Here is a 15,412-nt window from a genome sequence, read left to right as displayed (position 1 = left end):
AAATGAAAGCGATGAAAGAGAGTAAATATTTTAATGCTCAATTATATTTTAATGTTATTTTTTTTTTATATAAGGGTTTATTTATGTTTTCAATTTTGAAGTTCCCTTTCCAAGTCCAACAACAAAAGTAGTGTCGAACCTTAAAATGGGCATGTGTGGTATTGACGGGAGATGATAAGATGGAAATCATAACCATAGCCATGTTCTCTCTGTGTCTTTCTATCATCTTCAATTAATTCATGGGCATAGATATTTTATTTAGTTTTTATATTTAGTTTATTTATAGTTTATTTAGTTTCTAAAATCCAATTAGCTAGATATTTTATTTGATTTTATTTTTATATTTAAGTAGTTGAGTTTTGGAAAGTTTTTATATTTTGTTAATAGAAATAAAAATTTTATATTTTTTATTATTAGGAATTTCTATTTTGTTAAATTGTAAGTATCTATCTCAATAAGAGATTATTAATATTCAAATGAAAGTGATGAAAGAGAGTAAATATTTTAATGCTCAATTATATTTTAATGTTTTTTTTTTTTTTACATAAGGGTTTATTTATGTTTTCAATTTTGAAGTTCCCTTTCTAAGTCCAGCAACAAAAGTAGTATCCAACCTTAAAATGGGCATGTGTGGTATTGACAGGAAATGATAAGATGGAAATCATAACCATAGCTATGTTCTCTCTGTGTCTTTCTATCCTCTTCAATTAATTTATGAGCATAGATATTTTATTTAGTTTTTATATTTAGTTTATTTATAGTTTATTTAGTTTCTAAAATCCAATTAGCTAGATATTTTATTTGATTTTGTTTTTATATTTAAGTAGTTGAGTTTTGGAAAGTTTTTATATTTTGTTATTAGAAATAGATATGAGGACTTAAAGGGTTTATATTTAGGTAGTGCTTGAGCCAAGGAAAATGATAGTCCACTATCTTGACCCTATGCATCACAAACCATGTGAGGACTTAAAGGATATCGTAAACATGTAAGTTCTTCCTATTATTTTTTATAGTATTATTTTTAAATAATAAAAAAAATACATTCACCTCAAACACATTTTTTATTTATTTATATATATTAAAACATATAACATTCACCTATTTTAAAAATGTACCCATTGAACTTATTTACATAGGGATCTTCGAATATCTGCAAAGAAAACATCTAAGAGGGAGCCATCTTAGCAACTAGTGCAGGTGACATCCAAAAATTTTTCTTTACACATTAGCTTATGCATTTGCACCATTTATATATGTGAGTACTAATGTTATTTTATAATTGATCGATTAGTGTCCAAGACAAGAAGGAGGGTTCGAATGTGGCTACTTTGTTATGAGATTCATTAAAGAGATAATTTTTTATCCTACAATTATTGCTTCAAAGGTATTACTTATTTAATGAATTGTACATAGTTTTAGGCTTCCAAATGTTATGCATTTTAATGTTATTTTCTTATTTGATTTTAGTTTGGTAATAAAAAAAACATATTCTCAAGTAGAATTCGATGAAATTAGAGGAGAATGGGCTACTTTTGTGCTACAACCATGGAAGAAAATATCGGTAATCACGGATATATCGGTACTTCGATTTTACGGATATATCGGAGATATATTGGCAGATATTCTAGAAAAAAATATTGGTAGACTTAAAATTGTTAAAAACTCATGGAAATGCAAGAAAAACCTCATAATAATATAATTAGAAGTATAATTGACATTTTAAAGTTGTTTTATTGAAAAAATTGATATATATATATATATATATATATATATATATATATATATATATATATATATATATATATATATATATATATGATATAATTTGCGATATTAGATGTAATTACATCATGTCGATCTATAAGAAATTTTAATTTTGTAATTGTTCTCATTATAAAGTCACATAAAATATTCCATTTCATTAAATATCAATAATTTGTACACATTAAATTCATTAAATAAACATATTTCATATTCAAAATATACTATTTCATGTTAATTAAATTAATTAAATAATTTAGCATGTTAATTAAATTAATTAAATAATTTAGCTAAGTTAACTAGTTTAATTTAATTCTAAATGTGAAAATAAATCACAAATAATCATCTAAAATAAACATATCAATTTATAATTAAATAATCAAATTAACCTAAGTTAATTCAATAAAAATATAAAAATTAATTACAATTGAATGTAAAAATAGCATTAAATCATCCATATTGCAAACATACTAATTAATTGAAAATACATGAATTAATTACAATTGCAAACAAAATTAATTATAATTTAAAACAAATATACCTTAAAATAATTAAATAATTGAGCAACCTTAATAAAAATTGGAGAAATGAGAGAGCAAATGAAGAATGAAAACAAAAATGGATGAAATAGATGAAATTTGGGTTATTTATAGAATAAATTTGGGCCAAAATAGCCGTTGGAACATTAATTTACTGTTGAAAATCAATTTTAGCCGTTGGATAAAAAACTGGGAGCAATCGGGCCGTTGGATCGCCATATTACCATTGGAATCACATCTAGGCCGTCGGATCAACACGGGCGTGATCTGGGCCGTCAGATCACGTTGCATGAAGGAGGGGAAATATCACCAAAAAATCAGCGATATATCTCCGATATATCACCGATTTTTTGCCACCAGAGGCGATTTTTTGAAAAAATCTCCGATATATCTCCCCGAACTGATATATCGCCGATATTTTGGCGATATTTACGAAAATATCTCCTCTCCGATTTTTCTCCATGAAATATCGTGTCGACCTCTCCCGATACACAATATATCGGCGATATATTGCCGATATATCCAGATATTTTCCTCCATGGCTACAACTAATCATGAATCATGTTGATGCATCATGATCACCATTCATGGTGAGTCCCTTAGCTACTACATGAATTTTTCCATAGGTATTGTATAGTAATGCTTATTCTTTGAATAATGTTTCTATTTGAAAAAAAAAATTAATTCTTAGATTTGTTCATTTATGATAACATAGATCCATGTTTATTTTCTTTAATAAAAATCTCTAAAACTCATTAAATTTTGAAATGCAGGTATACACTCTTGGGATGGTGAAATGGAGAATAAAAAGAAAGAAGAAGGCAACAAGATTTTGGGTTATTAAATGCAACTCTTATGTCATACGTTGTAGGACATAAACGTTACTTTAATTGCAACTGAGAAATTTAGATTTTTAGATGGGACTTCTATGTCATTTTATGGTTAGCCGGTTTTATGCTTATGAAATGGAGGTATACATGAATCTTGGGATCTTTAACATTTCTAAATCATGTTTTGGTATGTATTCACTTTTCTTTTTTAGTTTTGATGGGTTTGATATGTTGGACGTACTATCCTTTTGTGAACATTTGATATACAAATATTATTAGATGATCAATGTATTATGAGTTATTCCAGAAACATTACAGAAAAATGAGTTAAATATAATATGATTGTTATATTTATGGACAAAATATAAACAGGTTAATCTTATTAATTCATAAGCATTACAAAAATCAACAACTAAAACCAATCATATATTCCACAATAATTTACAATGATGTGATACCATAACTCAAAGGTGATGTATTTAATGTGACATCATAACTCAAAGATGATGTATTTAATGTGACACCCTATCATCACTAGAAATATATGGTGTCACTTCTGAATGGGTCACCATTTATCTACTTTGGTGTCACTTCCAAATACGTCACCAATTGGTACCCTCTATGGTGTCAGTGAAGAAGGTGACGCTATGTTATAGTGATACCTTATGTTTATGGTGACTCATTATAAATGTCACCATATACCTTTTTCCTTGTAGTGATTATAATAACTATTGTTTATTTTTCATATTATTATTATTATTATTATAATTTTCTTGTGTTTATTCAGTATTAATCAATGATAAAAATATCAGCAATAACAGATATATCAATATTTCAATTTTACAAATATATCAAATATATCAGAGATATATCGACGGATATTATGAGAAAAAAATTTGATAGGCCTAAAATGATTCAAAACTCATGAAAATGTAAGAAAAACCTCATAACAACGTAATTAGAAGTATAATAGACATTTTAAAGTTGTTTTGTTGAAGAATTTGATATATGTATGATATAATTTGTGATATTTGATGTAATTACTCCTCCTGCATTATCACCTTCATCATCAATTCCACCTCTTGAACCATCGTAATCAGAAACAGAAGTACTTGTAGCATTAGGTCTACTACTTTGGCAAGCACTTATGGAGTCAACCTCTTAGTGGGAATTCAATGTCGCCTGAAATGAATCTTCAGTAGCTTTGCTAAAACTTTCAAAGTGAACTTCTTCAGACAACACACGTTTAACATTAAGTCGAAATTCTCCAGCATAAGCAGCAATTCATAGATCAGGATTTCCAACTTCATCATCCAAGTGCATAGGTCTAACCCATTCAAACAACTGATTATCTTCTTCTTCACCCACCTTGGTTGAAATGTCAAAAAGATTAAGGTAATCTTTTTCAACAACTCAATCATTTTCTGCCTCCATATCGCGTAACTTTAGCCTGATATTATTATAACAAAAAACTAATTATTCCAGTCGAGGGTAAGCCAAATGATTTCATTGCTTTGTGTGGATGAGAGCAAACATGCTCTAATTTCTCTCACAGACAGAAGATGATGCAGTTTGTGACAGAACTTTGAGGGCCAACTTCTTCAATGTAGGTGTTTGATTTCATACATGAACCACCATTCAGATGCAACCAATTTCATAATTATATAAATACTTATGTGATGAATTTACAATAATGATAATCAATTTTGTTCCTATAAATACTCATCGGGCACCATGGTCGACCATGCTGTAATCGTTGCTTGATCACTAAATCCTTTCTTTGCATCTCGAAAAAGCACAAGCTATGTATTCAACATTTAATTTGTTAATATCATATATGTTAGTAAACGTTCAAATAAATTGATGAATGAAATTATTGTTTTATTAAATTGAGTAAAATAACTTTTTTTTTATTTACCTCATTTCCAAATTGACCAAGTGATTCAATAGTTGGGTCTAATTTTGCAAAAACATTATGGACCGCTTGAAGTAGTTTCGAATCACTACCAACTCCATGCCTATATTGAAATCTTGGATTCAAGAAGTATGCTACAATAAAATTAAGTAGGTTTAGTATTTTGTTGGAGAAAATTAAATAAATTAAAAGTAAAAACTTATAAAGATAGATAGTATTTAAGTACCTACTGCATGAAGTGGATGTCTCAGTGTTTTCTCCCAATAATCTTTTATTATTTTGAAGATCCAATCTCCAACTCCAGCTCCTTGATGAATGAGGTTCTCTTTCATCACGTGCATAAGCTTGTACATAAACATCATTATGGGAACAACTTCAGAATCCATAAGCCAAAGCACCACGTATAATGGCTCATATAATGAAACCATATTTGTCACTTTATCCCAATACGAATGGTCAAACATTAATTGTTCCAAATCTCATCCAACTTTTGTTTGACTAAGCTTGTGTTGTGCCCATTCATCACTCATAAACAATCTTTTCAAATCAACCATTTTTTTTAAGAAGACTGTCAAAAGCAATATAATTAGTAGCAAACCTAGTAGTTCTCAATCGAACAATGTCTCCACCAGAATACTTTCTCATTTGTGTAAGTAACCAACCATGGTTGTAAATGAAGTTGGTTATCTTGCGAGCATTGTATATCACATCTATAACACTAGGTCTTTTGATAATGTCTTCAAAGATTAAGTCAATACAATGCGTTGTGCACAAAGTCCAATATAAGTTAAACTTCTTCATCAATAGCTTCCTTTCTTTCATGAATGCCGACCCATTATCTATGACAATTTGGACCACATTTTATTGATCGACTTCTTTTATAACAATCTTCAATAGCTTGTATATATACTTGTAGTCTTTTATATTGTTCGATGCATCAACTGACTTAAGGAACATCGTGGTCCCTTTTGGATAAACCATGAAATCAATAATACTTAATTCCGTGGTCATGTCCATCCATTTGACATTATTGTGCACTCATATGTCTTCCATTTTTCTCTTTATTGGTTCACATAAGCTTCCACTTCTTTGTACTCAATTTCAAAGCACTTATTCTTTATTTTATATGGAGATGGAGGTTCGATTCGCATTCCTGCAATTCATATATAACAATTATTTAAAACATGTCACAAAAGACTATACTTACTAAAAGTCTGAAACAATATAAGAATTCAAAAATTAGTAATTATTTGTTTGCTATGCACCGATAATCATATTCTTGAAGTGATGAGAATTTGCTTTTTGGGGTGCGATGCTCTCATAAATGAAGAATTTGCTTATTAAGTGTCCCATCATTTCTTTAATTGAACCACCCTTGAATATATCTTTGATATTTTTTTTGTCTTGCTGCAGAAGAGTTGTAGAGCAAATGGGCAATAGGTGGTGATTGGTTTGAATGTTGCATACTTTGTGATTTCCGCATCGTCGTTGGTGTACTAGTAGGATGTGAAGACTCTCCTATTTTATGTTTGCTTTCTACGATGTTCTCATATTGTTGATGCTCCCATTCTGTCGCTTTTGAGGCACAAACTACAGATCGATGTGCATACCACTCATCTGGGTGCATATTTGTTGGATACATATACACATCTTGATCCTCGACATCTTCATCATCATCATCTTCATTTATCAGATGTGTATCACCGACCCCCATTGTGCCACATAATTTAGCACGAATCTCTTGAATATTTGCAACTTTCTTTGCTTTTGCTTTAGTTTTGTTATACACCATCGATCGTATCCCTTCTTTCACTTCGAGAGGCACTCTAGGACACTTTTTCGTGTTGTGATGAGAGTCTTTATGCGTTAATTAGAACTTGAATCGCGTGATGCCTTCACTTTTCATTAACAATCCACAGAAATTACAAATTATCTCATTTCTGTTCCCCTCTACTTGTGAATAATACTTCCAAGTTAGATCTCGCCCTAACATGGGAGGGCCACCTCCACTCCCACTATCCATTCTAAATCTATTGCAAAAAAAATACAATTGAATGTGATTTCAATGTAAAAAAAAGTAAGTAAACATTTAAAATTAACATGTTGCAATTGAATGTGAAAATAAAATAAAATAATAATGTAAAATGTACTAATTCATGTAAAATAAATTAAAATAATTATCTAAAAGGAACATATTTGATATACCAAATATACTAATTCATGTTAATTAAATTAATTAAATAATTTAGTTAAGTTAATTTATTAAATCTAAATCTAAATCTGTCGAAAATTTACTAAATATACTAATTAACTATAATTGAATGTGGAAATCAATTAATATAATCATCTAAAATGAGCATATTTGATATTCCAATTATACTAATATATGTTAATTAAATTAATTAATTAATTTAGCTAAGTTAATTTACTAAATCTAAATCTAACTAGATTGAATGTGAAAATAAAATAAAATAATCATCTAAAATGAACATATCCATCTATAATTAAGCAATCAAATTAAGCTAAGTTAATTCAATGGAAATATACAAATTAATTATAATTGAATATAAAAATAACATTAAATCATTCATATTGCAAATATACTAATTAATTGAAAATATATTAATTAATTATAGTTAAAAACAAAATTAATCAAAATTTAAAACAAAAATACCTTAGAATAATTGAATAAATGAGTAATCTTAGAAAAATTATGAGTAATGAGAGATCAAATGAAGAATGCAATCAAATTTGGATCAAATTGATGCAAAATGAACCATTTATAGGAAATTTTTGGCCAAAATAGCTATTAAAAGATCATTTTATCGTTGAAAAACATTTTTGGCCATTGGATCAAAATTTAGGCGAAATCTAACCATTGGAACATGAAATAGTCGTTGGAATACCATCCCAACCGTTGGATCAAACCCATATTCAATCTAGGGCGTTGGATGGACTAACAACATGACCATTGCAAATGGGTGTGATCTAGGCTGTTAGATCAATGCGGGCGTGATTTGGGCCATCAGATCAACTCGGGAGTGATCTGGGCTGTTAGATCAATGTGGGCATGATCTGGGCTATTAGATCAACATGGGCGTGATCTAGGCTATCAGATCACGCTAAAAAAAGGGCGGTGATTTTATTTGAAAAAATCGATGATTTATCGTTGATATATCATCGAAATATCGGCGGTTTTCCATAGTGTGAGTTGATTAATTGAATGAATTGCCGATTTATCGCTCACAACCGATATATTGACGATATTTTAGGGATATTTCTCGATTTTTCTCCTTCCCGATATATCATTAGGAAATATCATATTGAGGTCTTTCGATACACGATATATCGGGTATATATTGTTCATAAATCGCGATATTTTCGTCCTTGGTACTAACACATTCCTTCAAAAATTGAAATAATAACACATAATAGAAAAAAATTGTTTTTAATAATTTTGAAGTACACATTTTTTTAAACATTTAATGCTATCAATATTTAAAATTTTGTAACCACTAATATTATTTGTATTTATAATAAAATTTTTATATTCTTATCATGTTTTTTATATAAGGCTTATTGATTACTACTCAAAAAGTGCTATTTTATAGCTTGTAATTAACTATTTTAAACACTTTTGAGTAGTAAACTTGGGGATTAGCTTCATGAGAGTAGGAAGTTGCATGTTGATTCTATCCATACGTCACATCTTTACCTGATTTTACCTCTTCGAACCTGTTGCAGTCCTGTCCATTGATCTATCCTCTATTGCAATCTTCTCAACTGGTACAAACCATGAAGGGAATCCATGAAATTAGAATGAAGTAGCAAGATGAGGAGGTGACAACCATGGAAGTACAGGTGTTGCATCACATTAAGTGCAATCAACCTCTTGAGCACAACCAGAATATAAATATTATATATATATATATAAAAAGACAAATGTGTTTCACCATGTGCACAACCTATTAGGTTATATGAATGTGTTTGTGGATGTGAATGCACATATGGACATATAATCCAACATGCGATGTGCATAAATAGGTATAACTATTAGGACATTGAGTCTTAATGTATGTTAGCAATTTTCCTCCAGTTTATTTTTTTCGGTAGGAATCTTTTTAAATAAGTGACTTACTCTCCATTGAAGATCAAGAGTTGTTGTTCACTCAACTGAGAATTACATGTATGTCTAAGAAGGTTTAATTTGTGGCAAGTTAGGCTCCTATAAGGTATAAAGAGGAATGATATTTTTTTGGAATTAAATTGCATTTTATTTTAAAAAGGTAAAAATACAGGGGACGCTTAAGAGGATAGCAGTGCTCAAGTGCTATGACCACTCAAGCTCTTGACATCGCTTAAGAGCCCAAGATGCTCAAGTGGTGGTTAAGTGTGCTCGAGCACTCATGCCGATTCTATTGAGTTTTGGGAGAATATTTTTTTAGAATTTCCTGCAAATTCTATTTGGAAACCTTATGATACCGAACCTCTTTGACATAGGTGTCCTAGAGTGTTTGGTGGATTCTAGATCGAATTTTTTAACTAACTCCCTAGAATACTTGGTTGAGAAAGAAAGATTCTATCTTTTAATTGCCTAATCAACAATCCTAGAAAGAAGGTTAGTTCACCCACTATACACATTTCAAATTCAGTCTTAATCTCTTTGATAAAACTAAGGGCAATGTCACTAGGGGTGGCTCTAAAAACTATATCATCTACATAAATCTGAGTCATTAACAACTCATTCTTGGACATATGAATAAACAAGGTTTTGTCAACTCTCATTTTCTCAAACTTTTTCTCTAAAAGATAGGTTATGAGCCTCTCATAGCGAGCTATAGGAGCTTGCTTTCCTTCATAAAGAGCTTTCTTTAATCTATAGATATGATTGGGGAATTTCGGATCCTCAAAACCCTTAGGTTTCTCAACATAAACCTCTTCACTTAGAATCTCATTCAAAAAACAGCTCTTGACATTCGTTTGGTAAAGCTTTATCCTTAAGTAGCATGTTATTGCCAAAAGAATCCTAATAGATTTTAATCTAGCTACAAGTAAAAATATCTCTTCATAATCAATCATTTCTATTTGTGAGTATCCTTGGGCAACTAATGTTGCTTTGTTTTTCACAATGACATCATTTTCATTTTATTTGTTCTTGAAAATCCATTTTGTACTTATGAAATGTTTATCTTTAAGCCTAGGGACTAAATACCATATATCATTCCTAGTGAATTGATTAACTCTTCCTAGAGTGCAGTAGTCCAAGATTCATCACCTAAAGCTTCTTCCACATTCTTTGGCTCTAATTAGGAGGTGTAGCATACAAAATTCATCTCACTTAATATTGATTGTCTCATAGTAATCACACGTTCATTTACATTACCTATAACATTTGAGATTGGGTGGTTCTTAGGTAATTTAGATCTATGCTTACTCCTCGTTATTTTAAAAGTGTCATCTAGAGATACATTTTCCTTCTTATTGGGATCAATATCTTTTTTGAGGATATCATTAGGGTTATCTTTTGTGATATCCACATCTTTAGGGTTATCCTCAATAGAATCCTAAGTTAAAATTTGACTCTCAATTATATCCTGATCATACCCAGTATTATTTATAACCACATTAAAGGATTCCTAGATGACTTGTGAATATTGATTATAAACCCTACAGGCTTTACTCATAGTATACTAGCCTAGGAAGATACCTACATCAGATTTAACATCAAACTTTCCAAGGTTCTCCCCATCCCTAAGTATATAACATTCACTGCCAAAAGTCCTAAAATACTTAAGGTTAGGGTTTCTTCTAGTCTATATTTCATAAGATGTCTTATTTGTTTCAAGCCTAAGAAAAACCCTATTAGTAGTATAACATGTTTTATTTATAGCTTTTGCTCAAAATTGCATGGTTGTATTATGCATATGAATCATTTCCCTAGCCATTTCTTATACCACTATTTTTTCTTTTAGTCACTCCATTTTGTTAAAGAGTTCTAGGGGTTGAAAATTCATGTTTAATTCCTTTAGACTTGCAAAAGAGGTCAAGATCCACATTGTCAAACTCTCTCATCCTATCACTCCTAATCCTTACAATTGGATGACCTATTTCCACTTGTATTCTATTGAATAAAGACTTCAAGTGCTCTATGGTCTTTAATTTCTCTTTAAGAAAACTCACAAATGAGTATTTCGAAAAATCATCCACAACAACAAGGACATATCTCTTGTCACCTCTACTTTTTGTATGCATTAGACCTATAAGATCCATATGAAGCAAGTCTAATGATTTGGTGGTCCTAATTTCCTTAACTTTTTTGTGAAAACTTTTAGTTTGTTTACCTTTCATGCACTCTCCACAAATGGGTTTAGGTTCACCACTAAGTCTAGGGATATCTCTAACGTTTTTTCTATTCACTAAGTGCATAAGGTCCCTATAGTTTATGTGACCTAACCTTTTATGTCAGGGTTCAGTAGGATCTAGCTTTGCCCTACTACACACAAGAGGTGTTCTAGAATTAGGATTTATTACATAACAGTTGTCAACTGTCCTCTGTCAAGATATCATGTGTTCAGAGGATGCAGAATGGTGGAGATAGAAAGTGTGTTGATGGTGCATAGATGATAGTCAGATGGTGGAGCCTGCGTGTGATGGTAACTGAAATCTAAAAACTAGCGAGATGAAGATGTGGGTGCAGTGTCCAAATGATGGAACTGGTGTTTTGGTACAGATCTTCAATGGCGATGGTGTGTTCTCCTTCTAGAGATGGAGATGGTGCTTATTCTAATGCCGAAAACTGAAGCTTGTAGAAAACACTAGGTCATGTCGTGTTGATGCAATGCCATGATGATCTATTCTTCCTCTCTGTCCAAAAAAAAAACCCACTGCAAGATGGAGAGGATTCTTTTTCCTGGTCGGCATGTCTTCTCCTCCATTGAAGCTTCTCGAATCCATTAGACACACAATCCTCATGCTACCATATGCTAGATGCCAACAGAAAGATAGATGCTTCTTCCAGAGTCTTCTGAAAGCCATGAGTCTTCATAAATCCATCTCAAACCGTGTCTTCATCTCTTGAGAATCCCCTCAATATTCATCTTTAATTTCTTTTTCCACTTTTTAAAAATTATGTCTATCCCTTAAACTCTCACAAAATGTCCACACCTACCTTTCAATCTTAATATGGTATCCATCCCATCTCCAATGACCATGCATCCAAGGAAATCCCACCTTCCAAATATCAATCTCAATGTGACCGTGCACACCTTCCATACACTCTCTACAAAATTTCAAAGTTAATAGATTAAATAAAATAATAATAATAATAATAATAAAAGTAAAACATTTAAACACAATTAGTAAAAAAGAAAGAAAAATCCCAGGCCTAACTCAAGACTGCCAAGGGTCGCAATAAAGGGTCAGATAAATCCCTCAACCAGAGTGTGAGGTGGCTCAAAAAAAGATAAGCTACATGAGTAGTAATGGGCCACTAAGGAACTATTGTGGAGCATTGGAAGTAAACTTAAAGACATGTGTTAAAGGGACAAAATGGAAGATCTACAATGATATTTAAAACTTTCATAGATGGTTTGAACATTAATGCTTTTAGAAAAGTCATTAAGTCATTGTTTACTTAGTCAGACTGATTATTTAAGTGCAATCAAATCAAGATATCAACATGAGATTATTAATATATGTTATATATTATTAAACTTTAAAATAACTATAACTAAATATAATTTAAAAACTTAAAATATTTCATCATTTTGTTTTTAACATTAACAAATTAAACAGTGATAAGATAAAATTTAAATATAATTGGGCTTTTTATTGTTACTATATATATATCAAATATAATAATTTTTAAGATAATAGCATGATAGAATATATAAGTATTTTATATTTTTTTTAATATTTAAATTTATATTTATAGTATTTCATAAAATTAGAAATATTAATACATGTTTATTTTATCTTTATCGTAATTATCATTTAATCTGTTGAATGTTAAAACATAAAAAAATAAATAAATAAAACATTAGTATTATATATTTTAATTTTCTTATAATTATTTTAAATTTTAACAATATAAAATATATATTTAAGATGTAATATTAATGTTTTCATAAATAAAGCAGAACCCAACAATATTTTACTTAAAATATTAAGTAAAATCGTCGGATCTATATGCTTAGACTAATCAAGTGATCCATGGGTTCTACATCGATTTGTTTGCAAGATGGTCAAAAAGCCAACCCCAATCGCAAAAAGAAAACAGGAATGAATTTTATATATAAAGTATATACTAGTTATTGTCATGACGCGTTCATATAGTTTGTGGCTATCGAATATTTATGAAAAAATAGGTGGTGGTTGTTAGATACAATTTTTTTTGTTTTTTTGTTTTTTTGAAATATGATTAGAAAATGATTAAATTGCTGGTGTAACTAATATTCTTTTATTATTTAATTTTATATAAATCATATATTTATATTTTCATGTCGATGTCACGGTTTTGAAAATACTGATGTTTATATGAGGCTGCAATCACATATATAAAAGGCAGATAGTGGCTATTTTTACAAGGAGCGTAGCCGGTGGTAGTAGAATATACATGTATAAAAAAATAAAAAAAAATAAAAAAATTATTAGAGACATTAAAGGTGGTCGGTGGTCTTATGCCTGTGAGCTTTTCAGCTTCCGTTCCCACGTACCGAGGTTGAGTTTTGTTAACTGGACCAAACAACCCACTAGCCGAAGAAGTAATTGAAGTGAGTGGTGAATTTCGAGATTCGAGAATAATTGTAAACAACTAATGAGATTTAGGATAAGTAAAATTTTATATGAACTGATAGTTTTAGCCACCCCACGCGGAATCAATAATAATTCCATTGACAAAAAGACGAACACTCATGCTGACCTTCTGACATTGCACCCGCCTTCTATTGAAATTCATTGCTTTTTTTCCCCCTACCAGTGTTTTCCTTTCCTTTCTACGAAGAAATTGCCTATGCTCAGCTGAGCCCTGATAGTAAGATCGTCGCTGGTAGCTTTAGCACACAACCTGTCAATGGCTTCTGCGAACGTCCATGGGCGTCTTCTTCTTCTTCTACTACTCCTGTCCGTCCATGGGATTACGAAGTTTTCTTTAGCTTTACGGGTGTCGATACCCGCTACAGTTTCATAGCTCATCTCTATGCAGCGTTGGATCGGAAAGGGATTGTTGCCTTTATAGACGAGGGCCTTGAAAGAGGTGAAGAGATCGCATCAAGTCTTGTTACAGTTATTAAGAAGTCAAGGTGCGCTTTAGTGATTCTTTCCAAAAACTATGCCCATTCCAAATGGTGTTTGAAGGAACTGACAAAGATCATGGAGTGTAGGGTAGAAATGGGACAGATAGTTTATCCAGTTTTCTATCATGTGGATCCTTCTGATGTGCGAAATCAGAGGGGCAGTTATGGAGCAGCATTAGCCATGCATGAAAGAAATGGGTTGGGCCACCAGACACAGAGGTGGAGAGCAGTCTTGACAGAAGTGATAGGATAAACACAAACAATGCACAACCAGATTTTATCTCCTCTTGTGAGAACCTAATAGGAATCAATCAAATAGAGCAACAAGAATTCACCAAATCAATAGGTATATGAACACCAACAATTTTTAGCATGGAAAACCTTGTCCAATGTGAGACGTAAAAACCACGGGACACTTAGGCCACTTAAAAACTTCACTAATATAATCAATGGGTTACACAATTCTCTCTAAATAAAACTAGAGGCATACATCAACCATATCTCAAAACAAATTAATCTTGGCAATTTCAACAACTTTGCATAAAGACAATGGAGAAATCTCATTAAACATAGCCATTGTTCTCAGACTGAAATATAACTGTTCCAAACTCCAAATCCAATATCCACTGTTCATAATGAATATTAATGAGTTCTGAACGTATTCACAAAAAATCAGCTCAATCGAACCACAGATTAATCTTGATCGGAGCTCATGATCAAAATTGTCCAAATAGAAAACTCACCAAAATAGAGGCTCTATTCTCGAACTAAAAGACGACCGTCCGGAACTCCAAATCTGATCTCCACAATTCAGATTGAAGATCAATGAGTCACGAACCTCTTCTCCAAATTTCAGGTCGATCGGCCCACAGACGAAGCGAAATTAGACATTTGATGAAATCTAGACAATGAAGAAACAATGAGTTTTTCTCTCTAACTTCAAAAATGGTGGTTCTCCCTTCTCTCTCTTTTCTCATTCTACTCTATTTTTTTTCTACCTCTGGTCGCTACAAAAAAAAATTGGTAGAAGAAGAAGAAGAGGGATTCTTCTTCTAACCATTTTATATAAAGGCC

This window comes from Vitis vinifera, chromosome 18 (assembly GCF_030704535.1).
Source record: "Vitis vinifera cultivar Pinot Noir 40024 chromosome 18, ASM3070453v1".
Classification (NCBI taxonomy): domain Eukaryota; kingdom Viridiplantae; phylum Streptophyta; class Magnoliopsida; order Vitales; family Vitaceae; genus Vitis; species Vitis vinifera.
This window is presented reverse-complemented; position numbering follows the sequence as displayed.